General features: G+C 36.4%; 1 long non-coding RNA gene across 1 annotated transcript; it reads left to right on the plus strand.

Annotated features, from left to right (window-relative positions):
- The first annotated feature begins 1,007 nt into the window (after positions 1-1,007).
- On the plus strand, positions 1,008-1,836 carry LOC131176917 (uncharacterized). Its single transcript, XR_009146726.1, has 2 exons — positions 1,008-1,072; positions 1,645-1,836. It is a non-coding gene; the product is annotated as an uncharacterized LOC131176917 (long non-coding RNA).
- Positions 1,837-6,028: the final 4,192 nt, after the last annotated feature.

The raw sequence follows: 6,028 nt of genomic DNA on the forward strand, positions 1-6,028 counted from the left end.
CGGGGGCCCGACTTCGCGGCGTCGCCCCGGCCGACTCCGGCGGCCATTTCTGGTGATTCAAAGTGTCACGGACTCCCAAGATGATGAACTTTCAGATGAGACCAGTGGCACCCCGTTTGGTGGTCGGAGGAAAGAGAACCGGCGAGGGAAAGTTGGAAGAAAATCATATGGGTTTCTCGGTTTCCGATCACTTTTCTGGCGATCCGACCATCGGATCGGAAATCCGAGGCCACCAATGGACTCAAGACGACGAGATTTTCGAGATAGGACCGGTTCCGCTTTAATCGAACACTGTTTGAAAAAGGCGATAATCGAACGATCCAGATCGCTTAGTGAGATTTTCGAACTTTTTAAATTTTCAAAATTTAAAAATAATTTTATAATAATTATTAACACAATTTGGACTTAATTTAGGTGCAATCGGATCGAGGATAGCTCACCGGTACTAGGACCGCATTTTCAGCCAGATCCAATTGTCCGATGGCCAGTCTCAGAACGTGGTCAATATTATAGTCAATCTTAGCATTTTCAGACGTTCTGGACGCGTTCTAGGTGTCAGAATTGGCATAGGTAAACTCGAATTCCAAGTTGCTCATTTTTTGCTAATACCGATTTAGAATAAAATTCATAAAATATTCGTGGATGATCAAAAAAATTATAATTCCTTTTGCAATAGTCTTATAATATTATTAAGGACCGCGGGGCAAAATTTTAGAATTTTTAGAGCTTGTTTGAGTAGATTTTAACAAAATGTCAATTATAGGGACTAAAACGTAATTTTTAAGATTTTGAGTATTGTCTGATTTGGGGGGCCCAGAAAGGGCCATGTGATATTGATGAGATGTGATTGTGGAAATTGAGAATTTAAAAGTGTTATTTGAGCCTTTTTGCAGGTTAGGTAGATCCCAGGTATAGGGGAAACTCTGCCGGATTTCCGGCATGAATTAGGTTGTCTATTGCCTCTTTAGAGTTTTATTCTAACTTAGTACTAATAAATTTATAATTTAATTATTAGGTGATCGAGGTCAGCCATTTTTCTGCATCCAGCAGCCACAATAGTCATCGGTGTACTGTGAGTAAAATATTAATTTTAATTGTAATTTCACTATTATTATATGTTCAAGGATGCCCATGCTTCACTTCTATGCATATATCTATATAGATAAACTTTAGGCACGATTTATGTTGCATTCATAACTGTGAAAGTGCCATGTATGTTGTTGTGGTAATTTGGAGCAGTGTGTGTGCATTGGCGTGCGTGTGATGTGGTGTGGACTATGGATAGGACGGGTAGACACGGCTTGAGATCTTCGCTGGGACCCGGTCCTTTGGGGTAGACACGGCTTGAGTTCTTCGCTGGGACCCCGATTTGGTTATTAAGTGGAAGTCCGAGCTGAGTTCTTCGCTGGCACAGTTGGAATTAAGAGAGCTGTATAGGGGATCAGCTCCCATATATTATGATTGATATTATTGGGTGTGTGAGTGCTCCAAATTACCTTTTTGATGTTATGATGTGCAATTGTTGTTGATATTGCATTTTCACTCTACAGGGTGCATTAGCTTTAGGTAGTTATAGAGATTATGGTTAAAATTGATATTTTACTCTCTGAGTCGAACGCTCACTCCTGTTCAATATTTTTCCAGGCCACAGGAGGAGTTATTTTACAGAGCAACCTGTTTTCTTCCTCGCAGGTTTAACGTCGATTATTTAATTGTTTTACTATCTTTTCTAAATTTAAAATCTAGAACTCCGCATGTGTTAGTAATAGTGTGGACCTTGTTAGAAATTGTGTTAATTTAAATTTTTGAGATTAATAAATGAAGATTTGTATGGTATTTAAACAGTTTGTAAATGAGGCAACAGGGTTGAGCTGGGCTCCCCTGATTTTAGTTTCTGAAAATTTCTGGGTTAAATTGGCTCAAAATATTATTATAACAGTTTAATTTAAATTATTTTATATGCATATTGGGCCTAAATTGTGGGCCTGGTTATGGATTTGAGGAATAGTTAGGCTTACTACGGGCCTTGGGGGCTTTAAGCTGGCCCAGGTCCTAGTGCCAGTCCGGCCCAAAGGTTGGGTCGTGACACTTTATTTTCATGGACATTTAGGTCAAAAGTCAACTCTAGGTGTCAATTGACCAAAATGTCCCTATTCGAGTTATATTCCCAATTTTTCAGTAATACCGATTTTTATTTGTTTCTTGATTTTTTATTTTTCTTTATACTAATTTATTAATTTTTTTTTTTGACATTTCTAATGTCAATTATACTTCAATAAGTCTTTAATTATGCCTCGAAACTTAATTCTGAGGGTTCCCCACAGTTCTGAGATCGGCTATTGCCTGCACCGTAACTTCCCCGTGTGGTCACCCATCGCTGCGGTGCTGGCTGGTTTAACTTAGTTTCATTTTCTCTCTTTTATTTTTCCTTAAATTTTCTTGTATTTTCTTTTTATTTATTTCATCATTTTATGCCTGTTTATTATCACTGAAGTGTAGTCCCAGACATTTTGACTTGTTCGGACAGACATTAGGTCACCATGTACAGACTACGTAAAGTGAGGGCGTTATAATTCTTCCCCTCTAAATAAAAATTTCGTCCTCAAAATTTACCAGATGTATCCGTTACTTCCTTACTTCATTTCCTTGTGTTGTTTCATCAATTTTTAGGTTCGGCTTCTCTCTAGCCTTCACGGCATACACCTATGGTGTCACTCTGACTTTGGGCTTTTTAACTGTCTCAGAAGTAGCCTTCTATGAAATCTCAATCATCTCTGCTCTAACTATAGCTCACTGGATACTGTGTCCCACCATTGATACGCATCATGTTGGAGTAGAGACATAGCACTCTCCAGGTTCTGTTCTGACCAATTCTCATACTTACTTTCCTATTTACTTCTCTTTCAATTCCACAACTTAACTTTAATTAATTCATTTCTCAGTCTTATCTTCTTCCTTGACTCAATTCCTTGACTCGACTGTCGAGTTGAAATTTAGCACCTCTTATTATTCCTAATAAATCCGCTATACTTCACTATTACTTTGATTTGGTTCTTTAACCATTCTAGTTAGCATTTTTACTAATATTCATAATATTTCTTTGTTACATTTGAACCAACTATTTAAATTTTCACTTCCACAACTCTTTTATCTATCAATATTCTATAACTTACTTCCTTTTGTACTAAACTATAACATTTTGATATCCTAACTTTTGAGTTTTAAATCCCTAAGTAGGATTTCCAAACTCATTTCTAACAATAAAATTATGTCCTGGCATAACTATACCAAAACAGATGCCGTTGGCAATTATTCTCATCTTGGTGTACTATCGAGTAGTACGTAGCTCTACACAATAATCTCAAGTCAAGATCAGAATCAGAACTTACAAAGACAAACATCAAGAACATTGTATAGTTGCTACGATACATTCCAATAGATAAAATTTTCTTATATCTTATCCGTCTTGTGTTCACTTATATCCTAAACTTATTCTAATTACAATATCCATTAATAATTACTAACTGTAACATCTTTACCCTCGTCTAGAGCAAGTCTATTACTGCAACTTAATTTTAGGTCCTTTTGCCTTACATTAAGTAGGCTCACCAATTAGCTTTATAATTTATGGTGTGTTAGAAAATACTTTTAGCTAACAATTCTTCCAAAATTAATGTCAATCATACTTGTTATTATAGTTTTTATCCTAAAGGATTAGTCACTAATGCATTATAATTTATTTCCCTGTAAAGGAATAGCAACAAAACATATAATTCTAATACTAACATACAAATAAGTAGTGCTGGGATCAAATAATAACTAATTGTTTCATCCAAAATTAAGAACTTACCAGCAGCTACATCCAAAGCTTCTGCTCTTTCTCCTAGGCGCATAGTGGACGTTCTAACTGGTGCGCTACTATGTTCGAGTTGATTTGTTGTAGTCACACCTTACCCCTCTGTAAGGCATAACATGATCCCGTAGAGGCTGGTGCTACTGACCCACTAACATTCGGTAAAGCTGGGGCTTCCCCTTGTGCCTCAGCTTCAACAGACTGCTCAACTGAGCGATCCCCTTCTTCCATTTCAGGCTGAAGTTAGGGTATCTCCTGAACAAGTAACACAAGGAGATTTCCCTCCGTTAGTTCATATTCATGATATAGTGCACTGTATGTAACAAATATGTGACACCCCTTACCCGACTACAGTGTAGCCGAGCAAGTTATGCCACTCAGTGTGCCGGAGCACTCTATTTTATCTTAATTCATTTTTATTGTAGTTTTGAATATAACTTGTGAAATATAATTCATTTATTGAAATTGTAATTTATTTGAGGTTCCGAAAATTTTTAATGAAAATCCAGAAATGCAGGCTAAAAATGGAGAAGCAGTTCTTGAAACTCGTGAAAAACACTTCCAATATTCATGTCTCATCATCTCAAACTCCAATATCAAAATCTCAACAACATTTCTCAATTTGTGTTCTCAATCATCCATTTCTCATAATACTCATATACAAACAGTAAATAAATGCTCAATTTTTGCATTCATAACCATAACTTTCATTATTTACATGAACATCAAAATATTTTACACAGATCCAAATACATATGAGAAGATAAAAATTTAGTTACAAAATGACAAAATGAAACCTAGTATCCTACCAATGCACTGTGGATGGTGAGGTGACACGGACACTATGCAGAACTGTGAACGGCCTTACCCAATCTGTGGTCTACTGGGCCCTCTGTCCAAATCTCCGCATTCACAGCGTTGCAAAGCGACGCTAAGCATAAAGCTTAGTGGTGCCAATAATAAAGAAAATATAATATGCAAGTAAAAATAATAATTTCCTAGCTATTGTGTTCATAAGAAATGAATAATTACTAACTTATTGTTTAGTCGAAGGCTAATTACGTTTTATGATATTAACTTCTTCATGCATTTTGTTAATTATTTCCTTCATGATCTTGAGCTTCTTTGTATTTTATTGTAATCATTCCTGATATTTAATTTTCATATTTTCTTTAATAATCAGCTCAATTATAGTTATACTTTTCCATTCATTTGGTTGCCCAAGTAACCTATACTGGATGACTGGACTGGATAACGGGTCGTTGGCACTGGGCACCGCGGTGCCTCGGGCCGTCATACCATGGGACGCAGAACGTCAACCACGTACGCAGTCAATATAGCTAAAAGCTATGATATCACATAATCGGGCATAAAAGCCATGGATACGGGCATAAAGCCATGAATACAGGCACAAAGGCTTTCCTTTCGCAGTACTGCTAAAACAATACCCTATTGGCATGCCAAACTATCCAAACCAATCTTGTTAGGTATACTAGGGCATTTGATACTTTAAAATTCTTCAATTTGTGAATTTCAAGTTTTGGTGTCACTATTCACTTCATTAGTCAACAAAAAGTTGACTTTTGCATAAACAATAGGTACATTGGTTTTAGTACTCCCAACATACCACATTTTGCATTCAAAACTTGTTGGTATTAAGCATTAATACCATTTCTAAGCTTAAACCAAGGGAAGCAAAATTTTCAGTTTTTGTATCTCAATTTTACTGTTCCATTGGGCACTGTGACAGTAGGAATTTGAGGAAATGGTAAACATGAAAGTTGTTCCTTATTTTGTCTAGTTGAATTTCTTTTTTTGAATCACTCCATTTGGAGTTTTGTAGCTCAAGTCATGGCCAAAATAAGTTTACTGTTCACGTGCACTGTTCATACTGCTATCTTGGGTTCTGGCAGATTTTGATCCAACTTTGGTTAGTAATTTGATCAAGTTAAGTTCCTAATTTGGTCTAACTTTCTTCATATGAAATGTTCTACCATGCCTTAGGTTTCCATCGGTTCAAGAATCGCCTAAATCCGAGTTTTCTAGAGAGAGTTATAGTCATCCAAACATTACTGCTCCAATGAAAATCTGCAGAGTTGCAGGTTTGATAACTTAACTTTGCTCAATAATTTGAATAGATTTTTATTCGATTTAGGTGCTATGAGGAGGTTCACT

Source organism: Hevea brasiliensis, unplaced genomic scaffold (assembly GCF_030052815.1).
Source record: "Hevea brasiliensis isolate MT/VB/25A 57/8 unplaced genomic scaffold, ASM3005281v1 Scaf274, whole genome shotgun sequence".
NCBI classification, from domain to species: Eukaryota; Viridiplantae; Streptophyta; class Magnoliopsida; order Malpighiales; family Euphorbiaceae; genus Hevea; species Hevea brasiliensis.